This window comes from Panthera uncia, assembly GCF_023721935.1.
Source record: "Panthera uncia isolate 11264 chromosome A1 unlocalized genomic scaffold, Puncia_PCG_1.0 HiC_scaffold_17, whole genome shotgun sequence".
Lineage (NCBI taxonomy): Eukaryota > Metazoa > Chordata > Mammalia > Carnivora > Felidae > Panthera > Panthera uncia.
In genome coordinates this window covers 32,157,839-32,177,926 of record NW_026057577.1, presented here as the reverse complement: position 1 = coordinate 32,177,926, position 20,088 = coordinate 32,157,839, and the positions used below count along the sequence as shown (strand labels likewise).

Sequence of the window (20,088 nt, the reverse complement as noted above, 5' to 3'; positions counted from 1 at the left end):
ACAGAACACGAGCAGAGCCTGTGGGGACACGGGGTGAGGGCAGTGTGTAGGGGCCTGGCCCAGAGTGATGTCTGGTCTACCTAGAGCCCATGTACCAGTAACACAAGCCCCTCCCCCAGCATGGGAATACTGAGGCTAGTCCAAAGAAGGCCAACAGAGCTGTCCTGTCGGCCCCCAAGGTTCCAACCTACACCCCAGGGCCAGTGTGCCAGCAACTAATCACACCCTCTAAGAGCCCCTGGTGCGGGCAGGAGGGGGGCAGGATCCCCTCCCTCTCTCCCAGGCCCTGCGAGCCCAGAGGGAGGCCAGCATCAGAGGCAGGAAATGAAGAAGAATTTGCGATCTAATTGAGCTGGCGGGGGATTAGGCGGCAGAATGCAATTACAGGGACTGGAGCAGGGCCAGGGGCACTGACACCCCAAGATGTGGCCTGGCCCAGGTGACTGGGCCCAGCCAGTCTCTGGCAAAAGACACCCTACTGTGGAGGGAAGGTCGGGTAGGCAAGGATCAGGCCAGACAGTTCTTAAGGATATAGAGGACTGCAGGGTTCCAGCTCCATGTCTCTCCCAGAAGCAAAAAGTTTTCCTGGGAATTCTCCCCCAGGGAATAGCCCTGTGGCCTCTCACATGGGGAGCAGGCAGCTAGAACACACGTAGAACACATACTTTCACAGGCTCTGCTCATGCATGTGCACACATGTATTCATGCTTCCAGGAAAGCACCACATATCCATGTTCACTTGCATGGGGACAGACTCCCAACCTGCAGACACACAGCTCTGGCCCTTTGCTGCCACCGGCTCCACCAAAGGGGGGAAAAACAAAACAGAACAAAAAAAAAAAAAAAAAAAATACACCCATGACCTTAAAATCCTTTTATTCCCATAATCACAGGCTGCCATCGCCGTGGATACGCGCTGTCACCCCGGCCCCAGCCTGTCTCCCTCCACAGCTTCCAAAACTCCCAGCAGGCAGGCAGACGGGGAGGCTGCCCAGTTACTGCCAGGGAGGGCAGAGGAGGGGAAGGACGGGGTGGGAGAGGTTCAATGCTACACAGACACACACACACACACACACACACACACACACACACACACACACGGCCTCAACCAGAGAGGAAGAGGGAGGGAGAGACTCAGAAAGACAGACTGGCAGACAGATACAGAAAAAGAAAGGAACACAGACACCAGCCACCAAAGACAGACACAGACCACTGCCCGCACAGCTCAGATATGCCCACTCCCAGATTCACATACCACTTTCCCAATTCAGATTCACTACTCAGGGAGTCAGACACCCCCAGATTTACAATACGCAAAACACAGATATACACAAATCACAAGTACACACTCCAAAATTCTAAGCACACACAACTCAGAATATGCACATTCCCAGATTCACAAGGACAAATCCAACTTTCAGATATGTACTCAGATTCACAAACACACATGTACAGATGCAATGCAGACATACACAACTCCTAGATCCACAGATACACATGCCCTGATGCACAAATATACACATGCTCAGACTCCCACCCCCCAAGGCAGGCAGACGGACACACGTTCAACACACAGATTTACAGATACCACATGCCCTGAGTCATAAGCACACACACCACCCAGCTTCCCACATCCCAGACCAACAGACTAGACCCACACAGCCTCATCTAGCAGCTGACATTGCCTTGGGCTTTAGGGGGCAGGTGGAATGGCTGGGAGATTCCTGGGTCTTTGAGGGGGTCAGTCCTTTTTCATTGCCTGTAGCCTGGGAGGTGGGCTCAGAGTTGGGGGGAATGAAGGGGGAAGTAAGAGAAAGAAAAAAAAAACTTGAGTGGGATATTCTTGTTGGGCAGTAGCGCGTGAGTAACTGGGGAGGCTTTTTGTGGTCTGGTGAGTTCCAGCTATGAGTGAGAGTTTAACTATTAATACACTTAATCAAGGACACTTCACACGCGCACACACACACACACACACACAGAGAGAGAGAGAGAGAGAGAGAGAGAGAGAGAGGCTAGGACAGCACCAGGTGGTAGGGATAAGGGAGGGAGAGCACCAGAAAAAAGGGTGGGAAGCCCCAATCCAGGCCCCAGCGGGTGGGGAAAGAGGGAGGGGCTTCTACCCTGGGCCTGCCTCCCAAGCAGGGGCAGAGTTAGAAAGGTGGGACTTGACACATAGTAGGTGCTCAAAAAATGTATGTTGGGGCAATGAATGAATAAATTATTTACATATAGAGAATAGACAATAATAACAGTAATAACAGTAAATGAGCCCTGCCCCATCCCTGGCCAATAAGGCCATGCTCCAGAGCACCAGGACTGGGGAGTTAGTTCTGCCTTAATCGTCACCCCACCAGACAGGGGGCTCTAGGAAAGCAGGCCTGGGTCTGGCTCATCAGTATACCCCCTCATTCCTCCGACCTATCTAGAATCCTTAAAAAGTCAGCTGACCTCAGCTCAGCCCACACCCCTCCCCCCAGAGAGACCCCCATTTCCATTCCACTCTCCCATAAATAGCTAGGTGGGGCTCTAAAGAAGGTGGGGTATTTAATTCTCAGAGGCTTGGTTCTTTATGCAGATACAACCCTGCTTGCCACACTCCTATAAGCCTCAGTTTCATACTTGTCAAATGGGTAGAAGGCAGGCAAAAAGCTAGAAAGAGGAATCAAGAGTTGGCTTATAGTGGGAACCCATGGAACAGAGGCCTGTGCTGGCCTGGGCCCTGGATGCAGAATCCTCCCCTCCTTCTCCCTTCCCCCACCCGGCCCAGCCCAGGCGGGTGGACATTCCAGGCCTCACGTGATAAAGACGAGGCCGCTGGCCCACGGGTAAGTCAACAGGCTCTGTCGGGGGAGAGATAGGAGGCCCAGGCCAGGGTCACCTGCTGAGCCGGGAAAACAGCCGGGCCCAAATACACACATAAATAAGGCGCCAACCGACAGCCAGCCAGCCAAGGGTCTGTCTTCTGCAGAGGAACCTCTGCCCCCACCTTGGAAAGGGAGGTGGCTTTGGAGAGGGAGCCACAAGGCTGGCTTAGGGGCTTCCCTGGGAGAGCCCCAGCTCATGCCAAGATGAGGTGGGGGTGCTTCTACCAAGCTCCCCAGGGCTGACTGAGAACTCAGACGCCAACCTTCCTCAGCTGTTCCCACCCCTTCCCAGGACAAAAATCACCCCCTCTCCCTCCTCCCCAGGAGAGAACGATTTCCGTTCTGGGAGGGGGGTGACAGCTGCAGAGCGGGCCACTACCCCCCCCCCCCTCAGCTCCTGCTTGAGTCTCATCCAGGGAAACTGCTAAATCAACACTAGACAGTAGTAGGTAGCACCGACCTCAGTCTCCCCTCATCGCTCTCAAAAAAAGAGTTGGGAGGAGACCTCGGGTACCAGTTCCTGGGGTTCCTGCGGCAGTTGGGACCCAGGATACGGGGTCTTTCGGGAGGGGGCTCACGCGAAGCTTAGGCCAGTGCGACCGGTAAAAACATCTAATTGAAATGCTCTCAGTTGCACGGAAGGACACCCCCGCCCCCGCGGGCCGGGGCAGCTGAGGTGGCGCCGGGCGTTCAAATAGCGCTCCAAACAAGTCCGCAGCGACCGCGCACGCAGCCCCCGCCAGGCGGCCCCAGCGGAAAACTTGAAAGGGACTCTGTTTGCCAGCCGCCCGGGGCGGCTCCGGCGGGGGCGAGGGCCGAACGAACACACAAGCCCCCCTCCCCAGCGCTTCCTGAGCAAACGCGGGGGGGCTGGGCCCACCACAAAACCGAGGGCTCCGAACAACGCCCGCCGCTCAGGGAAAGGCGGAGGTCAAGAAGCTGGCTCGCCGGATCCCGGTTCAGCTCTCCCCCAACACGAAGATGCGACTCGCAGACCACCCAGGATCCTGGGGGCAAAGTAGGGCGCGGCTGCCTTCAGACCCTTGTCTCGGGAGAAAAAGGAAGGTGTGGGTCTTGACGGATGAGTCCCTACAGAACCCCTCAAATCTGCTGCTGCCTCCTTGCAGCCCATGGCACCAGCCCAACTCCGCGCACCCCTTCCGAGCGGGGAAGAAAAAAAAAAAAAAAAAAAAAAAGCTATCTTGCTCCCTTATTGGGCGCTTCAGCTCTTCTGACAGGACCCGGAGGCAGCCCCCCAATTTAAAAACTGGGGTCACTCACTTTCTGTCGATTCTACAAATAAACAAAGCCAGGCGCACCCCGCGCTCCCCGCCGGAAAGCAGCCCATTCCGGGAGAGGACAACTTCCCCCAGCAAGAAAATTAACACATTCTTCTCGCGGCGGTTCAGCCCCTCGCTCTAGGGAAGCAAAGGGGAGGGGGGCTTGGGGCCGAACTTCATGGGTAAATTTGGGGCCAAAGCAGCGAGGCAGGCGCCTGGGACACCCGCCTCCCACACTCCGCAGCTACAGGAACACCCCCAGTCTCCCTCCCTGGCTTTGCACGCTGCTTGGCCACGCGGAGCTCGGGAGACAGGCTGAAAGACTCCCCAAGGCTGGAGAGGACGGGAAAGAGAGGCCTCGGAGAGCGGAGGTTGTGGTGGGGGTTGATACTTAGACGGTAAAAAAGAAGGGGGAAAAAAAAAGGTCAAACTTGATCAGCCCGCCAGGCACCCGGCGGGCAGCGGGGGCGAGGAACCATAGGGGAAATATAGAAGTGGCCGCCCCCTCCAAGTGGAGGGGTGAGACTCAGCCACGCGTGGTCCAGGGCAGCAGTTACTGTAGCCCCCAAAACACAGGGCTGCGAGGGGTCTGACGGGGGGAGTGCGCGCCGCATATCTCCAATCAGCCGCCCCCGCAGGCGGAGCGCCCGCCCAACACCAAGAGGTGAGGACCCGGGCTCCCGCCGCCCCAGCGCCCTCAAGCTCGAGTACTTGGGGAGGGGACGGTACCCCGCAGGGAGAGCCTCGGTCCCAACCCACGGCGCCCAAACCGCAGTCCCCGACCCTAAAACCCCTCTTTTTGTCTGTACTCAGTGATCTGCGACCGAGCCGACTGCGGCTTGGGGAGGCTTGAGTATAGCAGCGGCCACCGAGCGATCACCGGCGCTAGGGCTCCCAGGCTACAGGGCTCCGCGGCTCAGCCTGCGGGCGCCCCCCGCCCCTCCCAAACACGGACCCCTCCTTTCCCGTCCCTGGCTCTCCGCACCTGAACTTCGGGGGAGCTCGCGCCGCCAAACTTTCCGCCGACTTGCAGCGAACTCCGGCCCCGGCCGCGCACCGGGCCCCGAGGGAGGAGAGGGAGGTAGGCGGGGAAGGGGAGGGGGCCGGCCTCCGGGGGGGTCGGGGGAGGGCCGTGGCCCGACACCTACCGGCTCTCAGAGTCGTCCAAGCCGCCACGGCCGCCGCCGCCGCGAGGCCGAGGGGGAGGGGTGGGGCGGGGAGCTGCGCTCCGCTCTGGGCACCACCGCCGCGGTGCGCTCCGCTCCAGCCGCGCAGCCCGCCGTGCCCGGGTCCGGAGCCGGAGTCACGCCGCCGCGGCTGGCCCGAGGCGGGGAGGGGGGGGAGCCTGCAGCACCTGCCCCTCCTCCCCCTCCCCGCGGCCCAAATTAAAAAACAACAAAAAGCAACTAATCACCCCCGAGCGAAGCGCGGCGCGGCGGGCGGAGGGCGCAGCGTGAGGCGTCCGGACTCAGCAGGCGGCAAGCATGGCTGGGCGCAGGCTGGGCAGGGCTGGGACGCGGGGCCCGGCTTCGGGGGGCAAGGTTCGGCCGCTCTTCTCGCTCGGCTCGGGTGCCTGCTCTTGCCGCCGCCGCCGCCTCTGCTGCCGCCAGTGCCGCCGCCTCTACATCCCCGCTCAGGCTCCGCCGCCTCTGCCGCCGCCGCCGCCGCGCGCCCGCCCGGGCAGGAGCTCTGAACGCTGCCCGGGGGCTGCCGGCAAAACCCGGACCGGACTCGACGCTCCCTCCTCTCCCCCCCCCCCCCCCCCGCCCGCCCGCCCGCCCGCCTCCACCTCAGCTCCCCTCCCTCCTCCCTCCGCCTCCCTCCCAGCGCAGCTCTGGCCACTTGGACGCCGCAGGCTCTGAGGCCGGAGCCGCAGCCACTGCGCCTCGAGCTCCCCACGCTCTGACGAGGTCGGCCCAGGCTCAGCTCCCCAGCGCGCCCCGTCTTCATCTCTTTTTTCCGCAACTTTACAAAAAATAAGAGGACCTTCACTATTTTGTGACGACCTGGTCTCGACGACCTACCTCGCGGGGAAATCCGCGGTCCCTCTGCCCCCTTGCCTAAGCACGCCGGAAGCTACCTGGACCAGTAGGGAGGGCTTGGCCTCTCCCCTCAGCTCTGGTACGCGTGTGGCCTGGAACTTCTAGCCTAGGGCACTTGGAGCTAGACGCCGGTTCAAAGACCCCACCCTTCCCCAAGCACTTTCCGGGACTCAGTAGGCTCTAGTTCCCGGGAAGACTAGGAGAGAAGATTCTTGTCCCCATTTTACAGATGAGGAAAGCGATCTAAGAAAGGACATTTTCTCTCCTACTCCAGCGCTAGTCCAAGCCCTGACTCCTGGGGCTAAGGCAACTACATTGTGGATCCCTGAGACTGTGGCCTACAAACGGAGCCTGCAACAGTGCCTGGCACAGAGCAGTACTCAGTAGAAACTGGTTGAAAGAGAACAAAAGCCCAGGGTACAGATTTGCGCCCGAATATCCTTCCCCTCACTCAGTGCCCCCTCCATCTGCCCAGCTTGGGCTAATCCTAAAGCTGCAGATGTCTTCTCTTCACTTCAGGGGCCCACAGAGCAAGCCCCAGGCTCATATAATCCCAAACTGCAGATAATCCCAAAGTGGGAAGTTTCTCTGATTCTGTGGAATTTGTAGGTGGGTTTATGTTTCCTCCAGGCAAAAAACAAAAACAAAACAAAAAAACCCGACTGGAGACCCTAATAAGAGAGGGGTAGCGTGCCCAGGAAGTCTGCCTAGGGTTATATGTACACCCCCAAATCTATTGCAGCTCAGATAAGAGAGAGTTAACAGCCTCTAACCCCGTGCCTCCAGCCACTGGCACAGCCTTGGTGGGAGAACTGAAACCAGCTCCCACCTCACTGCTTCCTCTCTATGTGGCCTGCCTGTCTCCAAGGCAGGAGAGGGCCTTGGGGCCTGGGTCTTCTGGGAGCAGCCCATTCCCCAAGCCTTCTAAATTTGGCCTTGGGACCTTGACCCAACCAGGCATAGGGGAGTTAGGGAGATGTCAAAGGGCAGAGTTCATCTGAAATGTGTTGCTTCTTTACCCATCTTGACCTTCCAAGCCACAGGCAGTGACCCCTCCAGAGACATCGTGGACACTCCCTCCTTTCCACAAATGCTGAGAAGTGTCCTTCCTTAACTAAGGGCTAAGAATGGCTCCTAAGGGAGGTGTTTAGCCCTCTTCTCTTCTCTCCTCTCTTCTCTCCAGCACCCTTCCTCAAAGCCACCTCAAACAAACAAACCATGTGAGTAAAAGCAAGGTACTTGCTATGGGAACACAGTTTTAAGAAAATTGAACACCTCTAGATTACCACCCTAAACTGCTTAAAGAGAGACATTCTGGGCCCCACCCTGAGTGTCAGGTACTGTACTGGGCACTAACCATATAAGAAAAAGGAGGCAGAGTCCCAGGTCTAGATCCTCCAGAATCTCTAAGTACTTAGCCCACCTCTACTTACCTTTCTGGGGAAGCTGAGCACTGACTGTGAGGGGGAACTTATTCCCCAGGAGTTAGCAGCAGGCCTCAGAGGACTAGGAGCAAAGAAATGAAACTCAGTCCTGAAGGGCTCCTACAGTCTAGGGTCAGTGCAGAATCAGGTTCTGCACACCCAAAAAAAGCTTCATGCTGGTGATATTCATGGAGAGTGGGTAGTAGCTCCACCTAAGGGAATTATTATTACCCACTTTGTGTGTGTGTGTGTGTGTGTGTGTGTGTGTGTAAGACCTCTGCCCACCTCTGGCCCCCACTCCCCGCCCCCCCTCCCAACGAAGTCAGGAGGGCAAAGGCCAAGGGGTGGCAGGCTGCAATGAAGATGAGCCAAATGATCCCAATGATGACTTTCTCAGGCAAGGAGTATTGGTATATGCCTGGCCCAGTTTAGAGGTTGGATCTTGGAACCTTGGTCTTCTCCTGGAGGGAGACTCAGACTCTCACCTATTCAACCCAGGTAGGAACCAAAGAAGAGAGAGGCAGAAGTATCCATAGGGAGAACACAACCTGAAAGGAAATGTCATGTGCAGGCCATCCACAGAGAACTTTCCCTATAACAAACAAGTGGGGGCACCCAGAAAGGACTCCTGGGAGGTCTCTGGAGAGCATCCCCACCCAGACCCCTTCCACAAGAAGTGAAGCCATCCTGGTTCACTGTTCTCACCTCATTCCTTGCCTCCAAAAAAGAATATTTAGGTTTCACATTGTTATGCAACCAATCAGCTTAGATTCAGCTATCAAATTTCTGAAGTCTCCAGCACCTTGCAGAGAAAGAAGAGCCCTGCACCCACCTTCACTATATTCTGGGTAGGAGTGTGACAGTCCAGGATCCTGTCCTGGTTATGATATCCACACCTGGCATTTATGAAGCTTTTATGAGTAGGGCATCAGGCTAAACAGCTAGGTACATAAACTCATTTAATCCTTTATTCAGCCTCAGCAGTAGTATCATCCCCATTTGTCAGATGAGGAAACTTAAGTGAGACTGGCACCAAAGTTGTTCTCCTAACCCCTGAGGTGATTTGCTGTCCTAGTGAGTCTTCTCACAGATGGATGTGCCCTGGGGTTCACCTCCATCACTTCCGGTAGTGATTCCTCAGAACCCATAAGCTCCAGCCAAGCCCCTTCCCCAGCTCAACCTGACTTCCCTAATCAGCCCTAGGACTGCCTGCAATCCCTGGGCCCTGCAGACCAACACTATCCAACGCTTGTGGTTCCCTCAGACACCCCAAAAATCCCTTCACGTTTCCATGGCTGAGGGTACTGTTCTCTCTGGCCAGGAGGGCCTTCATCAAGCTTATCTCATGAACTCCTCGCTGAAGACCATGGCATGTGTCACCTCCCACTTCTTTGACTTCCATTCCCAGCATCAGTTTGGCCCGAATCTACAGGGCTACTGCTAGCCTCTGTACAAAGTAGAAAAGGTACTCTCTTTTGGCAGATGTAGGTCCACCCTTTTTTTGTTGTATAAGTTTACTTATTTTCGTAATCTCTACACCCAACATGGGGCTCAAACTCACAACCTGGCAATCAAGAGTCCTATGCTCCTCCGTCTGAGCCAGCCATACACCCCATATAAATACACTCTTTTTTTTAATGTTTGTTTATTTATTTATTTTTAAATAAGTTAAAAAAATTTTTTTAAATGTTTATTTATTTTTGAGAGAGGAGAGACAGAGCACAGAGCACGAGCAGGAGAAGGGCAGAGAGAGAGGGAGACACAGAATGTGAAGCAGGCTCCAGGCTCTGAGCTGTCAGCACAGAACCTGACGTGGGGCTTGAACCCACAAACTGTGTGAGATCATGACCTGAGCTGAAGTCGGATGCTCAACTGACCGAGCCACCCAGGTGCCCCGATGTTTATTTTTGATAGAGAGAGAGCGTGGGGAGAGACAGAAAGAGGGGGTAACAGAGGAGAATCCCAAGCAGGCTCTGTGCTGAAAGCAGAGAGCCCAATGCTGGGCTTGAACTCATGAACTGTGAGATCATAACCTGAGCCAAATGTGAATGCTTAACAGACTAAGCCACCCAGGCGCCCCATGCTCTTGATAGATCATGGACTGTCTTTCAGTGTCCCTAGCTCTGTTTACCAGGTGCCTCTTTGCAGTGCACAGGTAGAAAAACTGTACTCTGTTGCCTGGCTTTGGGGCCCCCTCATCTGTCCCCTCCTATGGTCACAGTGACCACACTGCACAGAAATAGTTTTTATTTGCTCATTTGTCTCATTGTCCCCTCACTACTACCACCCATGAAGTGAAAGGGCGACTCTCCTATCTGCCCTGTGCCTGAAGCCTGGCACTAAATAGGTACCAGTAATAACAATTGTAGCCCACGTCTTTCTGCACACTTCCTATGTGTCTGGCACCACACTAATTGCTTTCTGGGCATATGCTTATTTAATCCTCAGGCTCAGATACCTGCTTAAGGTTACAAAGTAACACAACTCAGATTTAAATCCATGCCTTGTCTGAGGGATCTGCCTTTTCCACAACTGTCATTTATCAACTAATGTTGGTCATTGATTAAACATCCAATGACTGGGAAGTGGCTGCATAGGGAGGGCCGTAGGAGTTAGGGTCTTCAATAAAGATGGCCAGTCCGGAGCCTGGTCTAATGTCTAGGGCCCCTCTTTGGGCCCTGCTTCCCTCGCTTGTATCAAAGAAGATGGAAACAGGATATTTGGAGCCCTATCTCAGGGCAGGGTACAGGATAATCTTCAGTGGGGTCACACTGGACTGTGACCTCAACCAAAATCCCAGGGCAGGACTAGGGGTGCAAACATGGGCAGGGGAAGAGAGAAACTTAACTGCTCAGACATAGGCCCCGGGCCTCTGGGTTCTCAACCCTCATATACTGACCACTGGCCCTTAGGTCTCACCAACCCTGCCACCATGACCTTTGAAGGAAAAAGAGAGGTGTGAAACTAGAAAAGAATTTCAGAAAAGCCCGGTCTGTCTCTTAGGATGCCAAGGCCCACTCATCCCTGAGAAATCAGTTTAGTGGCCCCAGCAGAGACCTAAGCTGTGTAAACTTGAGAAAGGAGGAGGGCAGGGTTGGGGGGGACTCCAGTCACAGAACAAAATGACTATGGGGTGAGGCTGGGAGGGAGCAGAGACCAGGCCAACACACACGCTCACACTCTGTATTTCCCCTTTTGCCACAGACATGCAGACATGCTACGCACATGCCGGACAAGCCCATTCTCTGCCAGACGCAGGGAACTCAGCCTGTGTGTGGAGCGAAGAAAGGGAGTAGGGGCAGTTCGGGGAACATCATGCCCCTGGCTGTAGCTCTTAACTTTTCTCGGCACCTTCATGGTTCAATTGTCTCTACTAGGGGAGTGCAACTGTGACCTCTCACAGCCCAAAGCTGTGGCTCCACGCACCCTCTCCTCCTCCCCCGCTGTGGGGAAGAGGGAGGGGCCAGAAGGTAACTGAATTGGGGTCATGGAGGAGGGGGAGGACACAAAGTCCCAAACCCGGAGGCCCCTGACACAGCCCAAAGGAAGGGGTGCCCTGGGTATCAAGAAGCCAGCCCGGCCTGAAAATGTTCTACCCAAGATCTACAGGGTCTGGTCGGGTGGAATGGGAAAGCCCTGCTGGAGGTTGAGGGGTGGGGCTCACAGGCCTGGCCCTAAAAACAGCAGAGGGTTATTAATAAATGCCCCTTACACCGAGACTTTTGGGTGTTTTGTTTTGTTTTGTTTTGACACTGGGACTTTTGAACAGGACCTAGCCTCAGACCAGAGGACCCCACTCACCAACTTCTACTTGCCTTCAGACTCCAGAGAATGGGGTGCTCAGGCAGTGCCTGGGGGTGGGCCTGGGATGAACTCCTCTTTGAACTGGTGGGACTGGTTCTGTGTCTAGCCTCCTGGGCAGTCACGGGTTGCCTGCTGCCTGGGAGGAGGGAGGCCTCAGGAAGGGGCCCCTTGTAAATCGTTAACTCCCAGAGCCACAGTCACTGCTGCTGGGTCCCCTCAGCCCCACACCCAGTCGTGACTCTGGCTCTCAGAGTGTCTACCCCAGACCAGAAGTCAGAGGTCAGAGGTCCCAGCCAGAGGCCCCAGCACCTGGAGAAGTCCCTCCCCCAAAGATCAGGAGGGAGGTGTGGGGGCTGTCAAGGAGGGTGTCTATGGGGAGGACCCTCTCTCAAAGTTCAGAGTTTCTCACCATTGTTTGCCCTCCAGCCTTCCTGCTGCAGCCCTGACCTTTGCCTCTTAGGGAAAAGAGAGTCAGGAGCTCAGGGTGGGCCTCCTGGGGCAGCCCCTGGGCAAGTCCCAACCCCACCAGACCCTTATCCTCCTCAGGGAGGTAATTATGCTAGTCCCACCCACTCTACCTCAAGGAGTGTCACCAGGACTAGATAATGAATGGGCTGAGGAAAAGAGCTAGATATTGTTCAGAACGGATAGGACCCTCAGCATTGTTCCAACCCTGCTTCCTGGTGCTGCAGTCCCCCAAGGGAAATAATAAAGGCTGCCTTTCTGGAGGCAGTGTGCTTGGTTATCTGTTTAGTAACCACATTCCCATTTTGTAAATAAGGAAACTGAGGCTCTGAGAGGTGATTTACCCAAGCTGTGGCAGCTGTATAGGAAACCAAACCAGGATTTGATTGAACTAACTCTTTGCTTTCAAGCTGAACCCTTGAGGGTTTCTCTGTCTCCTCAGATTCCTAAGCTATAGGTGAAGAGACAACCTTAAGGCAGAATGGGCTGGACAATCCTCCCTAGTGAAACAATGGCTGTGTGTATGTGCGCATGCGTGCGGATTCGGGCAGGTACAGGAGTGTATGTGGGCAAGAGACTGGCAGTGTCTCCCATTACCTCTCTGTAAGCCCCTCCTCCAGCTGCCTCTCAGGCCACATACCCCAGGTGCTACCACAGGGGAGACTACCCGCCACCCCCCCCCTCCACCGCCTAAGAATTACCCTGCTTAAGACCGGCTAATGAGGGAGGATTGATGGTGCTACCACCCTTTTCACTAGGGAGGCATCTCAGAAGCCTAGGAGATGGAGACAAAAAAAAAAAAAAAATCAACTTTTAATCGAGATTGCAGATTCAGAAAAGATTCATAAGTGAAATGATTCCCCCAGGAAATATAAAAAGTTACTTACGGCACGGCTAAATTGGGCATACTTCAATCAGGGGATGTTGAGAAATCATTAAGATATACAAGACTTTTTTAGACATATGTGAGCTCCATCAAGAGGGCAGGTCATTGCTCCAGTTAGGAGGGGTCGGCCCTGAGCTAACTTGGCCTCCTCCTGTGTCACTTCCTCCCACTCAGACCCATGGGTGGGGAAGGAAGGGAAAGTAGGCAGAAACGCTACCTGCCAGGCCCCAGGGGCCACTGCTCCCAGTGATCCAGAGACTCTAGCAGAGGTTAGATAGAACTTTTCATCTTTTGAGGTAGCCTTTTGCCCATTCCAATAGCATTATGTAGTGTGGCAGGGCTGGAACTATTCACTTCTTTTGAAACATTGAAAAAAGGGACTCCGCTTCCTATCTCCTGGCCCCTTTGAGATTCCTTGAGTGGGCCTAAGGAAGTAGGCACTCACCTTGGACACAGAAGGACCGGAATGCCCTCTCAGACTTGGGTATGAGGGATTTGCCTTGAGGGAGGGCACAAGTCATTCTGTTTGGTCCCTTCTCCAGGGAACACTGAGGGAGTGAACCACTCTGGGAGTTTTCTTTTTCTTTTTTTTTTTTTTTAACGTTTTATTTATTGTTGAGACAGTGAGAGACAGAGCATGAACAGGGGAGGGTCAGAGAGAGGGAGACACAGAATCCGAAACAGGCTCCAGGCTCTGAGCTGTCAGCACAGGGCCCGACGCAGGGCTCGAACCCACGAACCGAGAGATCATGACCTGAGCCGAAGTCGGCCGCTTAACCGACTGAGCCACCCAGGCGCCCCACTCTGGGAGTTTTCAAGGATAATGGTTAGAAGACATTTTCCCCTCCCCATTGTAACCACCTCCATTTTTCCTGTAGAAGGCTTATCTGAAGTCTAACCCTCCTCTCTTACAGCCTGTGGGGGTCTTTCTACCCCTTGCTTTCCTTGTCCTAGGACTTCCAAGGTGAGGCCAGGACATCAGTGAAATGCAGAGGGTCTCTGCTGAATACTGATCACCCTCCCCCTTCTACACATTTCTGAGAGCCAGGACTCCTGGGGCCTGGGACAGGGTCAGGCTTTACTTGTATCTCCATGCTCTGTCAAGGGCCTGGTCCCCAGTTGATGTTAAATAAATGTTTATTGAAGAGGAGGGAGGTCATCAGAAGATGGCTAGGATGATCTGTCCCATGGGGTTGGGTGTGGAGGAGAAAGGAGACAGGCCAGATTGGTCAGGGGACTGTAGTGTCAGGCCCATATACCTGTGTAGTCCTGTTCTCCATCAAGTCATCAAGAAAGGCAAGAAACCTGAGCTGGATGGTGGTGGCCACGCTGCCTTGTGGGTGACCCGAACCCGATCCTGGCCAGGCCGAGGCGCTATTTTAAACCCCAACCCCAAGCTGCCACCTCAGCCAGCTTGGCTCATCTCTGGTTACAAAGGCACTGCCCACCTCCCAGCCACTTCCTCCTCCCTACTCTGGGACCCCCTAGGCTGGTGTTGGGTTCAATGTGCCTTGGGGAAACCCTGCTCTCTGTGGTCCTTGGTTTGTCAACTGGCACCAATGCCCCTCTCCATCCCCTGTGCCCTGCCCACTAGGCACCATAGTCTAGTCTACCCACACAAGGACCCAGTGACCTGCATTCCGACTGAAATTTCCCCTACAGATAAGGGTTCTCTTCTCCAGGAATAAAGGCATACCCTGGCCAGAGAACATGAAATGTTGGGTTCTTACTCTGCTGGGGCCAGAGTATGCAGTCCAGGATAGGGCAGATGTTACAGGAAGAAAGGAAGTAGGTTAGACATAAGTAGGACTTCCCAGCAGTGAGACTGTGCACCAGAGAACCTTCCTTCACCTCAGTGCCTGCGTGCCTGCGTGGGTAGGCAGAAGATGACTCCAGAGGGAACCCCTTCCCCAGGTGTCTGGCTCAAGGGCTTGTGGGTCCGGAGACTTAGGCACCATTTAGCCAGCCCACAGAACCTTCCTCCCTCCCCTTCCTGGAGGGGCCAGTTCGGCACTCAGGTGGACCAGCTGTCAGCTGGCTGGGCCCGCTGGACTTGTGTCCACAATCCTTCTCCTACTCTAGGCAGTAGCCCCCACTGGCTCTGAGGCCTGCCAGCTCCGTACACAGTCCAACACCAGCCGAGAGACATTGCTGGGGCACCAAAGGAAGGGAAGGGAGGAGGCTGATCATCCATACTGGCTCCTCCCATCTCAAACTGGCTGGACAGAAGGCTGCCCAGGCAGCCTGAGTACCCCCTATGACCGCACCCGCTCCCCCGCCCCCATGCTGTGTAGTCTCAGCAGTGAGGTGTTGGCATGAAGCCTGGCGCAGCTGAGCAGTGACGCCAACAGCCCTGCCATCTCAGGCAAGCATGGTTCCCTCCAACCTGGCAGTTAGGGCCATGGTGGTGGCGGGGGGGGGGGGGGGGGCGGGGGGGGAAGTGTCTCCCACCCTCCTGGGTCTGAGACAGCTGGGGACAAAGCTGTTTTGGAAACCTCCCCCTCCACTATTGCAGAAGACCTCTGGCATCCCTGTGGGTCTTGGCCACCGCTTCCAAGCCAGGGGGCTGATCTTGAGGTTAGACCAGTGGTTCTCAACTAGGGCTGATTCTGCCTCCCAGAGGACACTGGACAATGTCTGGAGACATTTTTGGTTGTCACAACCACTGCTACTCATCTCCCACCCTCACAGTGAGAGAAGGTACTTCTGCTGTTCCGGCTTTAAATGCCATTTGTGGCCTGAGGAATTGTGGCAAGCCTCCTGCCCATCCACCTATCTACCAAGCAGCCTCTGGGGTTGTTAGAAAAAGTGCCTATGATAGGCGGCTGGAAAAACTCTTCACCTGCCCATGAAGGGGGACTAGATGTATCCCACCTACCAGGTAAGCTCTACAGAGCTCTCTCCCCACGAGGATTCTGGGTCTAGGACAAAGCATAGGGGCTGCCCTGCCCTTCAGGGCCCACTCCCAGAGGGCTGGCCCAGTCTGGACCTGGTTGGAAGCTCTGGTCTCCTCCTCCTCATCTCCTCACTCCCTCCCATTTCTGTTTAGGAGGCAGCCATGGTGGCTCAGCTCCTATCTCTGGTTTCCTAGGGAGCTCTGCTGAAGCAGCCCAGCCTCCGTGGGTCCATCTGTCAGGGAGGCTGTTCCGCCCCATCGATTGCTGTTCCCAGGGGGCTGTGCTGCTCGAGGGACCCAATGTGGCGGCCAGATAGGAGGGAACCACACCAACAAGAGGGAGTGGGGGCAGCCTGGCAGCAGGCAGAGCTGAGGGGGGCTGACACTTCAGTAACAAGGAACAAAGCTAGACAAGCATGAGAAATGCAGAGGGCCAGGGGCAGCAAGGCAGGAGGCTGGCTGGAATGACCTCTGAAGCCAGGTGGTACCCTCAGGACTCAGTTTTGCCTTTGGACACGCTGAATTCCCACTTGCAAAGGCAACAATCATAACAATAGTCGAATTTTACTGAGCAGGAACAGTGTGTCCAGGACTGGATTAGAGGCTTTGTACACCTTTGCTTTCATAGGAGGCTCACACCCCTCTAAAGCAGGTGCTGTTATGCTCTGACAAGAGAGGAAGAGGCCCAGAGAGGTTGCAGCACTTGTCAGCAGCCACACAGAGGACCTGGAGCTAGACTTGGAGGCGGGTCAGCCTGGCCTGTGGCTGTGCCCCAGCCCCAGACAGACAGCCAGACCTAGGGGGAGGAGGCGTGTCTGGCCAAGCTAGAGGCCCTGCCTACCCTCCCCCTCCCAACCCTCCCCGTGGAGCCGCCTCCTCCCTTGGGCTCTGTGACATCTGCCCCGCTTCCCGGCCCCAGACAGCTGCCCAGAGCCACGTCAGCACTTCCACCGGGGAGCCTGGAAACTGGCTCAGCCCCTGGGCCATGTGGGACTGTTGAGTCCCCAACAGGGTGGCTCTAAGAGGGGCAACTCACTCAGCCGAGCAGTGGCTAGGTCCGTGTGACCTTGTGCAAGGTTTCTCTGAGCCTCAGTTTCCTCTGCTTCGAAAAGGGGCTTTGGGAAAATCTTCAGAAGAGGATGCAGTAACATCTTGGGTGGACAGAACAAACATTACCCACAGCCAGAGTTCTGGGGGCTCCTCGGGGAGCCTTCAACCTCCAGCGTCCACTTGGGGTTGTTTGGTTATTTGGCGGGTCTCTTGGGGGTGAGAGGAAGGGTGGGGAGGTGTCCGTGCTCCAGCAGCGGTGGCTGGCTGGGGCCAGAGATAACCAGCGCCTCCCGGAAAATCATTAGCATCTGTTTGGGCCCCCGCAAAGTTGGCCTGCCGGCGCCTCCCCTCAGGAAGGAGCCCGTGTATGCCCCCACCCGGGAGCACTAACTGGCCCCCTCTTTCTCCTTCTCCTCCTCGGGCTCAGCCCAAACTCTTGTGGGAACAACATCCACGCACCCGGAAAAGGGGGGCCTGGGTGCAGGGTTACAAGCGGGGGTCAGGCCGCCCCGTCGGGGGTGTCCTGGCAAGGTGTGGGCGGTCCGGTCCGCGCTCTAGGCGATCCAGGCCGGCTCTTGGCGACGCCCGCGCTGGCGGCAGCCCAGGGAGTGTGTGGAAATGACACCGCCAGGGCGGCGGAGATCCCCCCTCCTGACATTGGCTGGAAAGTGGAGCAGCTCGTCAGGGACAATCAATGGCGATCGATCGCCAAGCGGCGCTGGCGGACGGCGTGGGGGAGGGGCGGCGGGCCGGCGGAGGTGGGGGCATCCGCACCGAGGTCAAACAACACACAGACTTGCAAAGGGAGACAGCAGCACAGAGGGGGTCACACGGACACACAATACGTAGTTAGAGAAACATCACTAAGGGGCACTGCCACCACAAAGGAGGAACAGTAACTACATGGGAGTTATACCACACAACAGTTTGTGCCACAAGTCTTGACACAAGGGTTATACAAATGGTTCACGTGGACACACACAATAGTGTCCAGACACAACCATAGACACATTATCATGCAACCAGTTCACCCTGCCACTCACAACAGGCCCTTGTACCACCACAACCTGTGACCCTATGCCAGACACCTACAACATCCCCAGGACACAAAATGAGTAATACATTCCACTTGCTGGTCTCAAACCAGGCAACAGTAGGGAGCTGCATACTCTGGCTGCACAACAAAGTCACACAACAAAGCAAGAAAGTCACACAGCCAAATTACAGATCTTCACCACCACCTCAAGGAACATTGTCAAATTGGGTGTCACGCTATGCAACAATGCAGTTGTGCCCCATATTGGCAACATAACAGGATCAAGAGCCTAAGTACACAACAAGGCCACACAGCACCACAAGTGGCACCTAGCAAATAAGACACAGATGCAGCTGTATGGCATCCCCAGAGGAGGATATAATATGGCACAATAAACAAATACTGGGGCGCAGGCAACACGGCATTAACTCACAGGGTTCTGACATAACTAAATGAGCTTCTCCCAGGTGAGCACTTAGCACAGGGCCAGGCACATGGTGAGCACTCAAACCACAGAGGGTCTCAGGATCATTATTAATAGTTATTAGTGAGTCCTATCAATATAATGACTGTAACTACTAAAATAGCCTCACTCTCTCCGGTAGGTTCATTCCCCTCCAGGAACCTGATTCATCCCAGCAACAAAACTAGTTCTGCCATCACACACACCTGGGAAACACTACTCAAGTGCCACAAACACAACTAATGCTGCTACACTTAGCCACAACAGTGGTCACACCTTACCACTTTCCCTACTACGGAGCCATGCCTAGCACACACTCTGGGGCTCTGGTGGGGAAACCACCCCCAATCTCTCACCAGGTGCAACTCAACTAGTGCATAGCTACTGGCCCAATTTCCTGTCACTCTCACCAAGTTGTAGAACACAAAGCACCTCTCGCCCAGTAGCAATCTACTCTGTTACATATGGCCCCAGACCTCTAACATAGTCTCCTTAAGGACCCTCTCTAATTAATCCCTTTCTCCATTTCCCCATACAGAAACTGAGACATCAGTTCCAAAGCCCTCGGAAAAGCCCTTTCTATTCCAAATCCAAAGCAGGAAACAGGGTTGGCCACTGATCTCAGCAATTTCAACCCCCCCATTCCCAGCAGTGCATGTGTGTGGGAGCAGGGCCAAGATCTGTCATTCCTTCAACACACCCTTATAGGCCACTCCTGTGGTTCCAGTATAGGGCCAGCTGGGCTGTAGCCCTCACTTCCTCCAGTAAAAGCCTGGGCCATCCCAGGGGCTTCAAACCCTTGCAGCCAGGGAGCTCCCCCTAAAGGTTCTACCCAGAAAGACTATGAACATTCCCTAGTTTTGCCCAGCTGTGTGACCTTGGATAATTCCCCAACCTCTCTGTGCTGGGATCCCAAGTTCTGTCAGCAGACTCCAAGAACTCCTGACTCCCAAATCTCATGTGTACATGGGTACATGTACATGCATATATGCACACAATGCACACACACACTCTTTAGGGAGAGAGTTGTAAGACAGAGCTATTAGCCTCTGACCTAGGATGGGGGGCAAGCAGGGACCCTGGGCTGTGCGCAATTCGACAGTCAATCACCCATGGCTCATCCCTTATCCTCATCCTTCAGGTAGGGCTGGGAAACAGCTTGCAGAAGTCTGGCCTCCTTCCACAGGACCCCTCAATCCCAGGTGGCTGGAGGTAACTCCTCCCACCCCCTCTCTAGACTTTTATTCACCATAAGGGGTAGATGGACTCCCCTTTTGTCCCCCAAGAGAAGCAGAGGGAAGACAAACCCTGTTCAGGGACACACAGGCTGGCCAGGTATGTCCATCCAAATGTCTGCCCATTGTGTTTATTGGCACACTCTCGCAGGTCTTACCAAGTGGGTGTGTGAGCTGTGGGCCCCAAAGAGGCCCAGACAGCCTGCCCCAAGTCCCTGGGTATGTCAGGAGCTGATCCTGCCGTGAAGAGGGGAAAATCTCTGGCTTCTACAGGAATCCAGGAATGATGTCTTATTGTCCATGCATACCTCCTTGAGAACTCATAAGCACCCAAAAGCCACAGCCTTCAACTTGATAAGGCCATTTTCCACCAAGCATTGCCTAAGGGCCAGGTGCCCTTTTCTAGATTAGAAAACCAAGTAAAGGAGAGAAAAAGTAGGTGCCCAAGAATATACAATTGAAAAGTCATGGCCTGTGATTCAAACCCAGATTTGAACCCATAAGCTACACAGCTTATGCTCATACCCATGTACATAAACACTAAGGAATGTCCATGCTCACAATTCTCACAAGTTCACACACACACACACACACACACACACACGCGCGCGCGCGCACGCGCAGACCCCTCCAGCACATATTC

At 55.0% G+C, this 20,088-nt stretch overlaps 1 protein-coding gene across 2 annotated transcripts in view; it reads right to left on the bottom strand.

Annotated features, from left to right (window-relative positions):
• The window catches only part of CXXC5 (CXXC finger protein 5), a 35,247-nt gene extending 29,419 nt beyond the window's left edge, over window positions 1–5,828 (bottom strand). The window contains exon 1 of one of the 2 annotated variants that reach the window (XM_049649349.1): window positions 5,293–5,828. The gene's annotated coding sequence lies outside the window, so the exon portion shown is untranslated. The other variant, XM_049649350.1, reaches the window with a different exon arrangement.
• Window positions 5,829–20,088: the final 14,260 nt, after the last annotated feature.